Genomic DNA, 18913 nt, shown 5'->3' on the forward strand with positions numbered 1-18913 from the left:
AGATGCTAGTCATTCATTCGCTCCTGATCTTGACCTTTATCTTTTATTTGTGTTGCATGCTTAGTTGTTATTGCGATCAACTTCCCCACGCTCGCTGTAGGCAGGCGTAGGATAAGATTTGCTAGGATCAAAGATCCATGCCCGGCCGGCAAAAGAATCGTCATAATCTAAAGGTATAATTGGTGCACCCCTACCAAGCTACCAGGTAAATCAGATTTTACCCGCCGTTAATCTTTCCTCCAGTGAATCTTGATCGTTCACTTATTTTGCACTGCGTGGTATAAAAAGCAGCCCGTGGTGGAAAACCTAGCCGCTGCCCACCCAATCCCCACGCGCCTCCTTTCTCCCCAATCCCCTCACTCCTCTGCCCATCCCCATCCTCTCCAATCCGAGCTTGATTCTCCTCCCCCAATCGCCGGCCTCCCTCGCCCACGGCTCGGTCCCTGCTGCCGTCACAACCACCACCAGCCTCACCGCGCAAGCAGAAGCAGCAGCGCGCCATGGTCTTCCGACGGCTGGCGCGGGAGAGAGAGGAGGCAGCGTACGAAGGAGAGCTGGCGGGGGAGGTGGAGTGGCAGCAGTAGGAAGAGGTGGACTGGAAGATCGCCTCCTAGAAGCCTCTCTCCGCCAAGGTATCCTCGACCAGCACGAGTCTGGCATTGGTACCCGCTGTCTCCTCCATAATTTCTCTGGTCTTGATTTGCTTATTCTCCTTTCTCTTCCACTTTCCATAATTTCTCATCTTTATTTGTGTAGATGTTTTTGTATCTATCCATGAAAGGTGTTTGAGGAAAATCCAAATAGGCTGCTCAACGAGTCACAACACCCTACAGGTTTATATATGTTTCTTAGTTTGAAAATTTAGTGATGAACACTTGTTCTGTAGCGTGTCGTCCCACATCGGTTTTGTAATGTGGGTTGGCCTTCTTGCATTCACTATGTCGTCTACTTATTTGTTGAGTATCGTGTCATATTAACGATGTGTACCATAGCGCTTTATCAACGGATCATCACTGCAAAAGGTTTTCTTTGTTGTTCTCTCAGGTTACCACAAAATGTTTTACAAAATGGTTATCATTGCAAAAGATGGGGCTGCGCGCCAAGACGCATTTTGTATGCTACGTGTTATACTTTTATTTGCAAGCTATCAGTAATGAGATGTATGAGTAAATTTCTAGGAATTTAATATTTCAGTGTCATGCTGATCAAGGGCAGGGTAGTTGTGCTGATCAAGAGCAGGGCCAGCAGGTCGTTTAGGATTCTAGCAAATTTAATATCAAGACCTTTGCGTTTTTGTGCGTGCGGAATTTTGGGTGGAAGAAGTATGGGTTTGTCCGACCTTGACTCTCGTACCATATGTATATATTGTATATCCCTTTGTTAAGAACCTGCGTTGATTACTTCCTTTATATACCTGTGCTCCTCTTGCTTCACAGAAAAGATAAAGGCAAGACCAAATTGTTGCGTTGGTTAATATGTAGGAAAATTTGGCTCTTGGAATATTTATTTGGAAATATGTCTATGGGTTATATTGCTTTTCCTTGTCAGGTGATTGTTTACGGCTGTCAGACTTATGTGGGAAAAGAATGCTGCACAGAACCTTAGTTGGTTCCTATTTACCTCATTAATTAAATCGTTAATGCGCAATTAGGTTGTGAAATATTGTGACCCCGCCTTGAATCTCCAAATGCTTAACATGTCTTTGTTTTGCTTCAGGGATCCTGTGCCTCCTATTGTCGCCAAGCTCCTCTGCCTCCACCGTGTCTCTCTTCGCCGTGTGTGGTGTCTAGAAGGCCATCTTTGCTAGAACCAAGATGGACAAAGAGGCCAAGCCACCTACGCCATCATCTCCTGCGTCGTGCACGGCTGCAGAGACATACGGACGATCAGGGGTCATCGCCGACATCCTTGCCCCTCAATATCCATAGCAGGAACCCCTCGACACCACCAAGAGTTGACCTCGACGACATCGTGATCCTTTCCTTTGGCTTTCCACTTGTTATTTATAGCATCAGTGATCGACCGAGACTGCACAAAATGAAAATAAAACTCCACCTATAATTGGTGTTGCAGCCGAAACAATCGTGAGTGTCTTAAACCTTATGGAAGAACTAACATTAAAGGTAATTACCAATTTCTATGCTTTTTTGGAGGAAAGGCAGAAAGTCCATTGTCTGAACACTCGTTTTCGAAATAATATATTCCATGAACTCTTTCAGTTGATATGTACGTGTTTAGACACATTTTTCTACTCTGGTTGGAGCTGATACCTTTTACCTGTGTAACGGCTGCCATTCCTATTTTAGTGAAGAAAAACTATTTAACATTTCTCATACAGCCAGTTCTGTAAAAGTCAGCACATGTTTCTCTGACCTGCTTGCTTCAGAGATAGCCTGTTTGGCCTCACGTTGTGATGATTTTAAGGTTTCCAGAGTCAGTTTGTCTAATAAAATCTTTGAACGAATCTTTATCATTAGAAGATTGCTTGAATGATTCATAGAAATTATAAACCACAAATCGGGTGAAAACAAAAAGTGCTTGGATCCATATCCATGACTTATGTTATTTACAGACCACAAATTCCAAGCACTTGTGTTATTTACAGACCACAAATTCATATTTAGATTTGTGTTGTTTTCTTTTATGGCTTGACATCGTGTAGCTGTACCATGACTAGAAAATTTGGTATGGGTGACACATTGATCTACTGTTTGATTTGTAGCTTCATTTGATGAGCTTCAGTTGGTGTGCAAGAAGCTATTGTAGGATTATTTGTAGCATTAGCATCTCCATGTTATGTGCTTGAGACTGCATAATTTGATTAGGATCTTACTCATTTGACAAAAGAAATGCCTGAGATCTTATTGCTTATTATTTGACTCAAAACTATAAAAGTTTGTGCTTTTTTCCTTCCCTTGACCATTTGGTTTAGCAAAAAGAATGTCTTGTGTTGACGTCAATTTTGCCTCTCCGGTTGCTGTAGGCATACCCAGGATCCCAGGTATCATAATTCTGCTACGCACAAGGCAAGGAAGTGCCTAATTGGCCCCTTGCTGTATGGTAAGGCACTCCTTATTCTCACAGCTGTACTTCATTTTTTATAGAGATAACGATTTGGTTTTTGTTTCTTTGTAGTTTCAGGGGTGATTTTGTACAGAGGAATATGTGCACTACTATGCTTGATAATGAGTTGGAAGGTAAATTATTCAGCCGATCGATTCTAAGTGTGGACTTGAATTAGGACTCGAACCAAGGTCTGGTTATTGTGGAAGTACCCTTAAGAGGTTTAGTTATTGAAGGTTGACAGTGCCTTGAGATATGTGAGCAACCAGTGCTCTAGAGATATCCCTTACACTGCAACTGGAAAAACACATGGGGTAATCAACTAATCTTGAATTTCTTTATATTTATTTAGCATGATGTATATTCTAATTGTTTTTCTAATACTTCTTATCATGATGATGAAGTGGAATATTTTATCATCCAAGATATTGGACTGCAATGGTTGGACATTTTTAATAAACTTAGATTGTCATATATCCATGGTTTTAAAGGCGTCGCCTAAGCGTCGCTTTAGGGACGCCTAAGCGTCCAAGCGCTCCCCCTCCGCCTTACAAAAACACCCGCCTTAAGCGCCTAGGCATCCAAAGCGTCCGCCTAGGCGTCGCCTAAGCGTCAGAGCGCCCCCCCCTTGGCCTTAGGACGCCTTGGCGCCTTTAAAACCATGCAGATATCTCATCTTCAAGACTTTGTTGGCTAAATTATTCTTATGTTTGATATGCTGTGTGGTGCCGGTTGCTATACTTTGGAGCATCTTTTCAGATTATATGGTCAAAACATGGAGCCTGGGGGGTAAGCTTATTGCGGTTGGTGATTTCGAGTTGTAGAATAAGCACATTGAGAATATGCATAGCCTCCCAATTGCATATGGATGTAAAAAATATGGATGCATAATTTAAATGCACTGCAAATGAAGGTAGCTGGGGATGGAAATATAGATCTTTTATTTGGCAAACTTGATTCTTTGTTTATTATAGTCTACAAATTTCATCTTCTTATTGGGGACGGAAAGTAGGTCTGTGAACTCAAATGAAATGTAGCCATGCCCATGCTACTAAATTGTAGAATTTTATTTGAGAATTTTTGCTTTCTGTTTTTGGCCTTGTAGTGTTAGGTGTTCGTCATCTATACAGAAAACGGGCCAAATTATGTTACCCCATTTACAGTTACCCGGACTTCAATTTTTATTTGTTACTGTCTTTTTCGACATGTATGCTATGAATTTCTTGAAGGATAAGTCGTTTAAGTTTGGGGAATTGCTTAACTCTTCTCTCTTCTCATATTTTGCTTCTTCAATGATATCATCATCTAAGAATGCAAATTATTGATTGTTGAAAGATTCCATTATTTTAGAAAGAAACTAAAGGATAGTTCCATTCGTGCAGTAGCATCTTCTGATCAGTTATCTCTGTTTCCCAAAGCATTTTTAGATCTACTAATCTTTTCTATGTCAAATTATTTAATGTATTTTGTCGTCGTGGCGAACGAGCAGATGCCATGGGATGGCTTAAGTTGGGGCCGAATGGACGCTAGAGGATTCGGGGGAGGGTTTGCGACTAGATGGGATGAACTTCCGGATGCTTTCCTCAAGAACAGAACCAAAGGCCGGTATGCAAGAAGAGAGACAAGAGGAAGAACTCTGCTCTAGATTGCTAGCTTCATTGATCTTAACACGGTTACAGGTTCTTGGATACAAGGTTTATCGTCTAATCTCCTCTATCGTAACGTGCCCGTAAGAGGTTGTGCCCCCTCTCCTTATATAGGGGAGAGGGTGGCTTACAGAGCAAGAAACCCTAATGGCATCTTTGACTGGACAAACTACTTTACAAAGCTACTTTAATCAGGGATGACGCCGGGGTCTTCTTTAATCAGGGACGCTGACGTCCTCCGGCCTCTTTCAGCGTCACTCCTCTCTTTGGCGCCAGGGCTCCGATTAAAGTCACTTTGCTTAGCTCATCCTTGTCTTCTAGCTCTGAAGGGAATCTTTGACTGGTCTTGCCGACCTGCCCTCCTTCCGGTATCTTCTTCATCCGGTTTCCGGTATACCCCTCTGGGGATGCCGGCCTGTCCTTACTTAGCCAAGCTCTTATCTTTGTGCTCCGGTAAGAATATTAAACCGGTATCTTGATGGCTCAAACCATCCGGTTTGGCATGCCTTTGGCATACCGGGGGTCATCCCCCCAACATTAGTCCCCGAAGCTGGTATAGTCTGACGGATCCTATCCTACAGACCATGCCAGGTTCTTATTCCATAGGATACCGGTTTAATCATTCCGGCGCTTAGCTTGGATCCGGCATCTTTGCCCAGACTTTTCTTTTCTCTCTTTGCAAGGTATCCCCCGACATCTTTTTTCTCCGGTATCTTTCGCATTTACTCTCTCCTCGGCGAAGTCGAGAATATCTCGGGCCATGCACCTGTCAGTGACATGCGCACTGTTAACTGGCGCGCCAGTGTCAGAGGTCACTTCGCTTCGACTCCCGCGCGCACATTAAATGCTCCACTGCGGATCCTCGTCGCCACTTCGGATCTGTGTGCCCCTCCGTGTGTCTTTTTATTTCCTTGCGTGTACCATCGTGCCACGTGGCGGCCCGTGGTGCGAACCGTCGCGGCCCGCGGTGCGAACCGCCGCGGCCCAGCGGTTTTCGGCCCACCTTCTCCCTTCTTTATAAGGCAGAACCGTCGCCTCTTCTTCCTCTTCTGGCATTCCCCACTCTTCGCGCACAGTGTTCCTCGCTCTCTGCGCCTCCGCCGTTCTCCGTCCGCCGCCGTTCGCTCGAGCCCTGCCGCCCGACGAACTCACACCGCTTCTCCGTCGGACCTCACCGTGCGGAGATTCGTCGCAGTGCTCTCGCTGCGAGCGCTGCATTCAAGCTTCCTCACGCCCTTCTCCGCTCCGCCGTCGGCGAAGTTCCCCGGCGACCGCAGGCCCACTTCTCCACCGGCGAACCTCTTCTTCAACGACTGCGCCGCCTCAGGTTAGGTCCAATTCGAGTTTGCTCCCCCTTTGCTTGATTTTCAGATCTTGGGTCGACAGTGTTTTTTTTTCCTTTTTCTTTTTCTCAGCCCTGCACTCAAACTTGGCTCAAGGCCAGCGGGCTTTGAGGGTTCCGCGAGGACCTCAACCCCTCCTCCTCACTCAAGCCCGGCACCTTCTGGTGCCGGCAACATCTCTGCCTCCCCTCTGGGGGGCACTACAAGTTCGGGGCGTGCGGCCCCTACACCGCCAGAACACCGCACGGAGGAGGATTTTTTCTTCCCTCCAGAAAACCAAGATACCGGCTCCAGCAACATCGGCGCCGAGGAAGAAGCTGCCAGGCGGGCGGAACCTTTGGTTCCTCCCGTCCTTGAAAAGAAGAAGACTTCCGCGCCGGAAACTTCCGCGCCGGAAAGTTCCAACCTGGGTGACGCGCCTAGCGCTCCCCCCTCTCCAAGAACTGCTCAAACTCCACCGCCGGATGCTCCTCGCACCAAGCCATCTGGGGCTGCTCCAACTGCGCCGCCGCCCAAGATCTCCAAGCTCATCAAGGGGAAGGCGACGGCCTCCAACGCCCCCTCTGGCGGTCAGCAGCCTCTGGTGCTGCACGTCTCGAAGGCCGCCAGCGCTGCCAGCGAGAAGACCACCGGCCTGCTCGGCCGTATCACTGAGTTCCAGCGCGGGGGCCGGGAGCTGGGGCATCTGCTGCCCTATGATGACCCACAAGTATAGGGGGTGTATCGTAGTATCTTCGATAAGTAAGAATGTCGATCCCAACGAGGAGCAGAAGGTGTTGACAAGCAGTTTCGATGAAGGATTCACTGTAAATGCTCACAGACAGGTAATCAGGGGGGTTTGATGTAACAGTTGAATAATGTACGAGTATGTAAAGTGCGAGAGTAATAATTGCAGCGAGTGGCCCAATCCTTTTTAGCACAAAGGACAAGCCGGTTTGTTTACTTATAATGACCAAACGTTCTCGAGGACACACGGGATTTTAGTCTAGTGCTTTCGCTACATACGGCTAAATAATCTTCATTGTTATGATAAGTGTTGTGTGGGTGAACCTATGCTAATGTACCGCCCTTCCTAGGACTAATACATACTTGTGATTATACCCCTTGCAAGCATCCGCAACTACAAGAAAGTAATTAAGAATAAATCTAACCACAGCCTTAAACTCTGAGATCCTGCGATCCCTCCTGCATCGATATACCAACGGGGGTTTAGGTTTCTGTCACTCCGGCAACCCCGCAATTAGCAAACGAGTACAAGATGCATTCCCCTAGGCCCATAAATGGTGAAGTGTCATGTAGTCGACGTTCACATGACACCACTAGAAGAATAACACCACAACTTAAATATCACACCATTGAATATTACTCAACCATAATTCACTACTAACATTTAGACTTCACCCATGTCCTCAAGAACTAAACGAACTACTCACGAGACATCATATGGAACATGATCAGAGGTGATATGATGATGAATAACAATCTGAACATAAACTTGGTTCAATGGTTTCACTCAATAGCATCAACAACAAGTAGAAATCGATACCGGAAGAGTTTCCCCTATCAAACAATCAAGATCAAACCCAAATTGCTACGGCGGTGACGGTGTCCAGCGGTGATGACGGCGATGTTGATGGTGGAGATGATGATGATGGTGATGGCGATGATGTCCAGCTCGATGACGGTGACGATGGCGTCGATTTCCCCCTCCCGGAGGGAATTTCCCCCAGTTCACTGCCCGCCGGAGAGCTCTTTCTCTCTGGTGTTCTCCGCCCCGCAGAGGCGGCTGTAACTCTTCGCGAGGTACCCTCTGTGGCTTAGGTCTTCGGGACGAAGGGTTTGGCGAAGAAAAGGAGGCGAAAGGGGTCGTGGGCCCTCCACACCACAGGCCGGCGCGGCCAGGGCCTGGGCCGCGCCGCCCTAGGGTGTGGGCCCACCCTGGCTGCTCCTGGCTCCTCCTTCTGGCTTCCTTCGTCATCTTGAAAAATAGGATTTTTGGTATAATTTCCTTCCAGAGTTGATCTTCCGAAATATTGCGTTCTGACGGTGCTTTTTCCAGCAGAATCCTGGCTCCGGTGTTCGATCCTCCAATAACGATGAAACATGCAAAATAGATGAAATAACATAAGTAATGTGTCCCAATATGAAATATATCAATGAATAACAGCAAATTATGATATAAAATAGTGATGCAAATTGGACGTATCAACTCCCCCCAAGCTTAGACTTCGCTTGTCCCCAAGCGAAACTGAACTCGATAGACATGACCACATGTTTATGGAGTGAAGAGTCGATAAATAAAATACGGACAAGAAGCATCATATTCATTCACACAGGACATTATAGTAAACAACCTCTTATAACTCATATTGAAACAAGTATAAGGTAATCACAAGTAAAGGTGCATGAGAAATCATGATTGGTGATGGCAAACTTCGTTCTTGGTCAGAGAACAATTAACAGATTATATTTATCTCATTGAGCAGCGCTCTCATGTTAAAGTTTATAAGGCACAACTTGCATACTCAATCGTAATGGTCTTCTCATAATCATTGATAACTTGCAAAGCTATATTCATTCAGATAAAACTTGTACTAAACAAGGAAGAATAAAAGACATGATGTAGCAAATCACAATATAATGGTTTGATCACAACTACTCAAATGCTTGCTTGAGATGGAGGGAAATAGGTTTACTGACTCAACATAAAGTAAAAGACAAGCCCTTCGCAGAGGAAAGCAGGGATTAAATCATGTGCTAGAGCTTTTTCAGTTTTGCAATCATATAGAGGTAATAAAAGTAACATTTTGAGAGGTGTTTGTTGTTGTCAACGACTGGTAGCGGGTACTCTAACCCCCTTGCCAGACAACCTCCTAAGAGCGGCTCCCATATTATTTCCATTTTGTGTGGCACTCCTTCCAACCTTTCTTTCACAAACCATGGCTAACCGAATCCTCGGGTGCCTGCCAACAATCTCATACCATGAAGGAGTGCCTTTTTATTTTAGCTTAATTATGATGATGACACTCCCCCCAACCTTTGCTTACACAAGCCATGGCTAACCGAATCCTTCGGGTGCCGTCCATCAATCACATACCATGGAGGAGTGTCTATTTAGTTTAATCAATTTGGGACTGGGAATCCCATTGCCAGCTCTTTTTGCAAAATTATTGGATAAGCGGATGAAGCCACTAGTCCATTGGTGGAAGTTGCCCAACAAGATTGAAAGATAAAACACCACATACTTCCTCATGAGCTATGAAACATTGACACAAATAAGAGATACTAAGTTTTGAATTGTTTAAAGGTAGCACATGAAGTATTTACTTGGAATGGCAGAAAATACCATGTAGTAGGTAGGTATGGTGGACACAAATGACATAGGTTTGGGTTAAGGTTTGGATGCACGAGAAGTATTCCCTCTCAGTACAGGTCTTTGGCTAGCAAGGTTAATTAGCAAGCATAAGAGTCGAAGGAAACAAACAAATATACATATGATAGAAACAATCATGCATCTTCCTTGCAAACACAAACAATTTTAACTTCAGAATAATAAGCTATGAGCTAACAAGAAAGACAATGAAACAACTACATGTATTTCTCTTTTCTATTTAAACTTCAAAGTGTTGTTGCTATTGACCAATGCTAAGTTTGCCAAAACCAAATAGATTTATTCAATGCTCCCAAAGTGATACCAATACTAACAACAAGGTGAATCATATAGTAGAGATTGCAAACTAAAATAAGATGTGCAATATGTAAATGATAAGACTTCCCATTAATATTCCATAACGATAACTCACACCAAGGGATACATAGACAACCAACCAAAGGAGAAATACTTCCAAACGCAACCCATCTTATATGATAACTTCCCTACTCATGATATGACACTACTTGACAATAAAAGTAAAAGGTAGTGATAATGTGATACCGCGGCACTCCCCCAAGCTTGGAACAAACCAAGGGGATGCCAATACCGATGATGAATTACTCCCGCGGCGATGATGGTGATGAATTCCTGACAAGCTTCTCAATAAGCTCCTGAAGCTCGTCAATCCTGTATATGAGGTTGCGAATCATCTCTGAGTTGTGCTCGACGCGGTTAAAGAGTCTGTCTGATGGCGAGTCCCAGCTCTTGGAGTTATTTCCCCACTCTTCAGCCTCAGGCTCCTTCTCTCCTGCAGTGTTAGAACGATCTATATCCCACTGGCTAGGCAATGCTGCCTTGGGAGTCCCTTCAATTTGATTATTGAAAATTAGATTGTGGAAGGGGTGATGAGTGCCTGATGGAGATGTTTTCGGAGCTAGGTAATGACGTGGGACCGCTCCTCCAGTGCGAATTCTTGCGCTCTTGTTTGCACTAAAAGGGTTGTCCACCACCTTGATGCTTGCGATGGTAGCACGCGGGCGTGCGCGCGAGTCTTCCTCCACCTCTTCTTCATCTTCTTCCTTGACGTCCTTGTTCTTGGAGACCATGGTGCTTCTAAACCGAAAACAGATCCTGGCAGAAACAGCTCGAAACAAAACACGTCGAGAAAACGATATACGGACCTCCAGGGGTCCGGGGGATTATATAGCAAAAATTTTCTCGACAAAAGGAAAGCACCAGATCGAACCAGAGTCGGAAAGGGGCGACGAGGCGGCCAAACCATAGGCCGGCGCGGGCCCAGGTCAGGCCGCGCCGCCCTATGGTGGCACCCCCTCGTGCGTCCTTTCCACTCCGTTTCGAACTCGTAATTTCTCTTATTTTCCAAAAACAGCAAAAATATTGTTCGGAAAGTAAATTGTGTACTTTTCATTACCAGTACTGTTACCTATTCAAAATCGAGTTCTGGCGGACTGTCAATTTTCCCTTTGATGTAGGCCTCCGGTGTTTCCACTTGAATAATATCAACATCAACATTATAAGAATCACCCGAGATATAATGCTTGAGTCTTTGTCCATTCACCACTTGCGTAGCATTGCCTTGGAGAGAGCTAATTTTGATTGCTCTGAACGATACACCTCCTCGACACCCTATGGTCCTTCCCATTTCGAGAGTAATTTCCCTGCAAAGAATCTGAGACGAGACCGATACAATAGGACTTTATCCCCAATATTAAATTCTCTTTTGATAATCCTCCTATCATGCCATTTTTTAACTTTCTCTTTAAAGAGCTTAGCATTTTCATAAGCTTCATTCCTCCATTCATCTAGAGAACTCAATTGCAACAACCTCTTATCACCGGCAAGTTTAGGATCTTTATTTAATTCTCTAACAGCCCAATAAGCTTTGTGCTCTAGTTCTAGAGGTAAATGACAAGCTTTCCCATAAACCATTTTATAAGGTGACATTCCCATGGGATTTTTATAAGCAGTTCTATAAGCCCAAAGTGCATCCTTCAATTTACTAGCCCAATTCTTTCCAGTTTTATTAACGGTCTTTCCCAAAATAGATTTAATCTCTCTATTTGATAACTCTACTTGACCACTAGTTTGAGGATGATAAGCAGAAGCAATTCTATGATTAATACCATACCTAGCAAGAGTTTTTCTAAAACCTCCATGAATAAAATGAGAACCTCCATCAGTCATAATATATCTAGGTACTCCGAATCTAGGAAAAATAATATCTAAAAGCATTCTTAAAGAGGTCTCACCATCAGCACTTTTTGTAGGTATAGCTTCCACCCATTTAGTAACATAATCAACAGCAACAAGTATATGAGTGTTACCTTCTGAAGACGGAAAAGGTCCCATGAAGTCAAATCCCCAACAATCAAACGGTTCAATAACAAGAGTATAATTCATAGGCATTTCATTGCGTCTGGAGATATTACCAACCCTTTGGCATTCATCACAAGATAAAATAAACTTTCTCGCATCCTTGAAGAGAGTTGGCCAATAAAAGCCTGATTGTAGGACCTTTGCGCGGTTCTTTCTCCGGCGTGATGTCCTCCATAAGCACTACCATGACATTTACTCAATATCTCCTGTTGTTCATATTCAGGGACACATCTTCGCATAATACCATCCACTCCTTCTTTATATAAGTGTGGGTCATCCCAGAAATAATACCTCAAGTCATAAAAGAATTTCCTCCTTTGCTGAGCTGAAAAGGTTGGAGGCAAGTACTTGGAAACAATAAAGTTAGCATAATCAACATACCAAGGACTGTCTCGCGAGCTCACCTTTATTACAGCCAATTGTTCATTTGGAAAACTATCATTAACAGGAACAGGATCATAAGCAATATTTTCCAATCTAGACAAATTATCAAGAACAGGATTATCAGCACCTTTCCTATCTACAATATGTAAGTCAAATTCTTGCAACAGAAGTACCCATCTAATAAGCCTCGGCTTAGCATCTTTCTTTGTCATAAGGTATCTAATTGCAGCATGATCAGTATGAATAGTAACTTTTGAATCAACAATATAAGATCTAAATTTATCGCAAGCAAAGACTACAGCTAATAATTCCTTTTCAGTTGTAGCATAATTTCTTTGAGCAGCATCAAGAGTTTTACTAGCATAATGAATAACATTCAGTTTTTTATCTACTCGCTGTCCAAGGACAGCGCCTACAGCAAAATCACTAGCATCACACATAATTTCAAAGGGTAAATTCCAATCAGGGGGTTCAACTATAGGAGCGGTTGTTAAGGCTTTCTTAAGAGTTTCAAACGCTTCCTTACAATCATCATCAAAAACAAATGGTACATCTTTTTGAAGAAGATTAGTAAGAGGCTTTGAAATCTTAGAGAAATCTTTAATAAATCTCCTATAAAACCCAGCATGACCAAGAACACTACGAATACCTTTAACATCCCTCGGATAAGGCATCTTCTCGATTGCTTCAACTTTAGCTCTATCAACTTCAATACCTCTCTCAGAAATTTTATGTCCCAATACAATTCCTTCATTAACCATAAAGTGGCATTTCTCCCAATTAAGAACAAGGTTAGTTTCTTCACATCTCTGCAAAACTTTATCAAGGTTTCGCAAGCAGCTATCAAAAGAATTCTCATAGACGGAAAAATCATCCATGAATACCTCTACAATACTTTCACAAAAACCATGAAAAATAGCAGACATGCATCTTTGAAAAGTAGCAGGAGCATTACATAAACCAAAAGGCATACGTCTATAAGCATAAGTTCCATAGGGACAAGTAAAAGTGGTTTTCTCTTGATCTTTAGCTTTAACAAGAATTTGTGAAAACCCGAATAACCATCAAGAAAGCAAAAATGAGTATTTTTAGATAATCTTTCTAGCATTTGATCAATAAAGGGTAAAGGGTAATGATCTTTTTTAGTAACTTTATTAACTTTTTCGAAAATCAATGCACATTCTATACCCTACAACTACTCTTTGAGGAATGAGCTCATCATTATCATTAGGCACAACAGTCATACCTCCTTTCTTGGGAACGCAATGCACAGGACTAACCCATCTACTATCAGCAATAGGATATATAATACCAGCTTCAAGAAGTCGTAATACCTCATTCCTTACCACTTCCTTCATCTTCGGAATTAGACGACGCTGAGGTTCAACAACAGGCTTTGCATCATCTTCCATATTAATAGCATGTTGGCATATAGACGGAGAAATCCCCTTCAAATCATCAAGAGTGTAGCCAATAGCGCCTCGATGCTTCTTCAATATTTCCAATAACCTTTCTTCCTCAATCTCTGAAAGCTTAGAACTAATAATAACAGGATATATTTTCTTATCATCAATATGAGCATATTTAAGATTATCAGGTAAAGGCTTTAAATCAAAAACAGGATCTTCCTTTGGTGGCGGTGTTGTACCCAAATCTTCCACCGGTAAATCATGCTTGAGAATAGGTTGGCGAAGAAAAATTTCCTCAAGCTCATCTCTTTCTTTCATAAAAATTTCGCTCTCGCTATCCTCCAAATGTTGCTGCAAAGGATTATTAGGAACAAGAACAATAGATGCACATTGCTCCATTTTAAAATCATTACTAGGCAAATCAGCTTTATAAGGAGTTTTAGTAAATTTAGAGAAGTTAAACTCATAAGATTCACCAGCGAATTTAGTCAAAATTTTCTCTTTCTTGCAATCTATAATAGCTCCACAAGTATTTAGAAAAGGTCTACCAAAAATAATAGGACAATAATCACTAGCAGCAGAACCAAGTACCAAAAAGTCAGCAGGATATTTAATCTTACCGCATAAAACTTCCACATCTCGAACAATACCAATTGGAGAAATAGTTTCTCTATTAGCCAGCTGAATAACCACATCAATATCTTCAAGTTCACAAGAATCAATTTCGTGCATAATCTCCGTGTAAAGCTCATACGGAATAGCACTAACACTTGCACCAATATCACATAATCCATAATAACAATGATCACCAATTCTAACAGATAGCATAGGAACACTAGCTTGTTTGGGTTTATTAGGATGTGAAACAATATTAGAAGCATCTTCACAGAAAATAATATGACCATCCTCCACATTTTCAGTCACAAGATCTTTAACTATTGCAACAAAGAGGTTCAACTTTTATTTGTTCTTCAGGTTCTACAGGTTTCTTTTCACTTTTATGAACCGCACTATTTATAACAGAGTACTCCTTCATTTTAGCAGGGAAAGGAGTTTTTTCAATATAAACCTCGGGAATAACATGATCAGCAGTTTCAACTACAACACATTTATTAATAGATGAATCAATTTTATCTTTATATGGTTCATGATACTTATCAAAGTTCTTCTTTGGCAATTCATAATGAGAGGCAAAAGCTTTAAAAAGATTTACAGCAACTTGAGAATCAAGACCATATGTAGCACTCATATTACGAAATTTATCAGTATCCATAAAAGCTTCAATGCATTTATAATCATAAATTATACCTGATTCTCGATCTTTGTCGTTCTCCCATCCTTCAAGTATTTTCTTGGATTCGATCAAGAAGGTCCCTTTTAAACTCTTCTTTGTTGCGTGTAAATGATCCAGAACAAGAAGTATCCAGCAAGGTCTTGTCTTGAAAAGAAAGTCTTGCATAGAAATTATCAATAATAACATTACCAGGAAGCTCATGAATGGGGCATTTGAGCATTAAAGACTTCAATCTCCCCCAAGCTTGGGCGATGCTCTCTCCATCATGAGGCCAAAAATTATATATGCGATTCCGATCCTTATGAATTTCACTTGGAGGATAGAACTTAGAATAAAACCGGGGCACAATATCATTCCATTCAAGAGAATCCCCATTATCCAATAATTTATACCAATGCGCCGCTTTACCGGACAGCGACAAAGAGAATAGTTTCTTCCTCACTTCATCCATAGCAATACCTGCACATTTGAATAACCCGCATAATTCATGCAAAAACAGTAAATGATCACCGGGGTGGACAGTTCCATCCCCTTCATAGCGGTTATCCATAACACGTTCAATAATTTTCATAGGTATTTTATATGGTATTACTTCCTCACTGGCGCTTCATCCACTACCGTTGCAGTAGTAGTAGATTTCCCAAATAGAAATTGAAGAGAAGATCTCTCCATAATGACTTATAGCAGCAGGCAGAAATAAAATCAGCACAACAGTAAAGGTTTTCCTTACCAATTCCACTTACCAATAGCGCTTCACTCCCCGGCAACGGCGCCAGAAAATAGTCTTGATGACCCACAAGTATAGGGGGTGTATCGTAGTATCTTCGATAAGTAAGAATGTCGATCCCAACGAGGAGCGAGAAGGTGTTGACAAGCAGTTTAGTTGAAGGATTCACTGTATATGCTCACAGACGAGTGTAATCGGGGGTTTGATGTAACGGTTGAATAATGTACGAGTATGTAAAGTGCGAGAGTAATAATTGCAGCGAGTGGCCCAATCCTTTTTAGCACAAAGGACAAGCCGGTTTGTTTACTTATAATGACCAAACGTTCTCGAGGACACACGGGATTTTAGTCTAGTGCTTTCGCTACATACGGCTAAATAATCTTCATTGTTATGATAAGTGTTGTGTGGGTGAACCTATGCTAATGTACCGCCCTTCCTAGGACTAATACATACTTGTGATTATACCCCTTGCAAGCATCCGCAACTACAAGAAAGTAATTAAGAATAAATCTAACCACAGCCTTAAACTCTGAGATCCTGCGATCCCTCCTGCATCGATATACCAACGGGGGTTTAGGTTTCTGTCACTCCGGCAACCCCGCAATTAGCAAACGAGTACAAGATGCATTCCCCTAGGCCCATAAATGGTGAAGTGTCATGTAGTCGACGTTCACATGACACCACTAGAAGAATAACACCACAACTTAAATATCACACCATTGAATATTACTCAACCATAATTCACTACTAACATTTAGACTTCACCCATGTCCTCAAGAACTAAACGAACTACTCACGAGACATCATATGGAACATGATCAGAGGTGATATGATGATGAATAACAATCTGAACATAAACTTGGTTCAATGGTTTCACTCAATAGCATCAACAACAAGTAGAAATCGATACCGGAAGAGTTTCCCCTATCAAACAATCAAGATCAAACCCAAATTGCTACGGCGGTGACGGTGTCCAGCGGTGATGACGGCGATGTTGATGGTGGAGATGATGATGATGGTGATGGCGATGATGTCCAGCTCGATGACGGTGACGATGGCGTCGATTTCCCCCTCCCGGAGGGAATTTCCCCGGCGGATTCCTGCCCGCCGGAGAGCTCTTTTCTCTCTGGTGTTCTCCGCCCCGCAGAGGCGGCTGTAACTCTTCGCGAGGTACCCTCTGTGGCTTAGGTCTTCGGGACGAAGGGTTTGGCGAAGAAAAGGAGGCGAAAGGGGTCGTGGGCCCTCCACACCACAGGCCGGTGCGGCCAGGGCCTGGGCCGCGCCGCCCTAGGGTGTGGGCCCACCCTGGCTGCTCCTGGCTCCTCCTTCTGGCTTCCTTCGTCATCTTGAAAAATAGGATTTTTGGTATAATTTCCTTCCAGAGTTGATCTTCCGAAATATTGCGTTCTGACGGTGCTTTTTCCAGCAGAATCCTGGCTCCGGTGTTCGATCCTCCAATAACGATGAAACATGCAAAATAGATGAAATAACATAAGTAATGTGTCCCAATATGAAATATATCAATGAATAACAGCAAATTATGATATAAAATAGTGATGCAAATTGGACGTATCACCCTACGCCCAGAAGTGGAACGCCGCGGATATGACTCCGGCGACCCACGGTATGGGCAAGGACAGGCTGCCGGCACCTGACCCTATTGGGGACCGGTCTTCTGAGGAGCACTTCATGCGGCTTTGCCGCGCCGTGAAGGAGCTCAACAGCGCGTGGTATGATTCCACGAACAATCTGATGGTAAGTTTCCAGCAACTCTTTTCAACTTTTACCGGTTTTCCTACTTCCGGAAATTTTTCTATCTTTCCCTTAATTTCATGCCGGTTTCTCTCTTTCTTGTTGAATCTTGTCTATCTTCCCAGTCCCCGAGTTTTGTGGTGAGGGCGGCTCTTAGCACGAAACTTAACTTAAAAACGCGCAAAACCGGCATTGCCAGTCCCCGAGTTTCGGGTTAAGAACTCTGTTCTTAGCGCAAAACTAAAAATGCGCGAAACTAGCACTGCCAGTCCCCGAGTTTCGGGTTAAGAACTCTGTTCTTAGCGCAAAACTTTAACTAAAAACGCGCGAAACTAGCACTGCCAGTCCCCGAGTTTCGGGTTAAGAACTCTGTTCTTAGCGCAAAACTTTAACTAATCTCTTTTTCTTGAACATCTCACGGCTGACGCTCGGAAGGTCCTCTTTGAGGAGCTTCTATGGGAGCACCGGGATCTTGCTGAGGCACATGACAAGTGCCAAGGTAAGTTTTTTGCACTTCCGGCATCTTTTTACCGGTAAACTTTCTTTTTCTTAACACTTATGATTTTTGTTTAACAGTCATCCCGGAAGCTTCCATTGAGGCCCTCAAGGAGCAGCTCGCCGCCGCCCAACGTACGACTTTCCTGTTTTCCGGTTGGCTTGCTTTTCTTTTCATCTTAATAATACAACTTTGTTAACATCTTCTTTTCCGGGTTTCAGGGGAGAAGGAGCAGCTTATCCGGCAGCACCAGGAGGAGCTGAGCGCCCAGAAGACCAGCTACCAGGAGCTCAAGGGTCAGCTCATCCAGCTGGGCCTTGACCATGCCAAGGCGCTAAAGGCTGCTGAAGCCGACGCAGCGGCCAAGATGCATGAAGCTCTTGAGGATGCCGGCAACTCCAATATGGTGTTGCAGGCCGAGCTGGAGGAGGCCGCCAAGGCGCTGAAAGCTGTCGAGGATAAGGCCGCGCGGCTGGAGGCGGAGCGGAAGGAATATGACCGGCTAATCACGCAAACTGATGCGCATGCCTTCCGTAAGTTCCTTCTTTTTTCTGTTTCCGATTTCTGCTTATAAGCTTTTTTTCTTCCGGTTGCATTTTCTTCCGGCTGCATTTTCTTCCGGCTGCCTTTTCTTAGCCTCTTTCTTTCTTTGCGCAGGCCTCTTCCCGGACTCCCAGGCATTTGCCATAAAGAGGGTTGAGGAGCATCGCGTTGGCCAGGCCCAGGAGAATCTTGGCGTGCCATGGACCCCCTATGACCATCTGGTTGCGCTGAACGCGCGGGTGTCTCATATGCGCGCCATTGATCGGAATCTCTCTGATATTCCTGATGTAGCTACCCAGCTCTTCAGGACTCTGTGGCCTGGCGAAGTGGTGCCAGATACCTTCTCCTTGATCAGCGACCGCCTCAAGGGTGCCGGCAGGAGGATCCGCGAATGGCAGTGCTCCGCTGCCCGCGCTGGGGCAGACTCTGCACTCCGCGTCGCCTGCTCTTGGTATCCGGAGCTGAACCTGGACGCCCTCACCGGAG

The 18913-nt window shown here is 43.7% G+C and overlaps 1 long non-coding RNA gene across 2 annotated transcripts; it reads left to right on the forward strand.

Annotated features, from left to right (window-relative positions):
* Positions 1 to 323: 323 nt before the first annotated feature.
* LOC127295818 (uncharacterized) lies at positions 324 to 4524 on the forward strand. 2 transcript variants are annotated; one of them, XR_007848109.2, is made up of 4 exons: positions 324 to 632; positions 1717 to 2123; positions 2984 to 3060; positions 3136 to 4524. It is a non-coding gene; the product is annotated as an uncharacterized lncRNA (long non-coding RNA). The 2 variants fall into 2 exon arrangements; XR_011743704.1 differs by having other exon boundaries at positions 1717 to 2084.
* Positions 4525 to 18913: the final 14389 nt, after the last annotated feature.

Source organism: Lolium perenne, chromosome 4 (genome assembly GCF_019359855.2).
Source record: "Lolium perenne isolate Kyuss_39 chromosome 4, Kyuss_2.0, whole genome shotgun sequence".
Classification (NCBI taxonomy): Eukaryota; Viridiplantae; Streptophyta; class Magnoliopsida; order Poales; family Poaceae; genus Lolium; species Lolium perenne.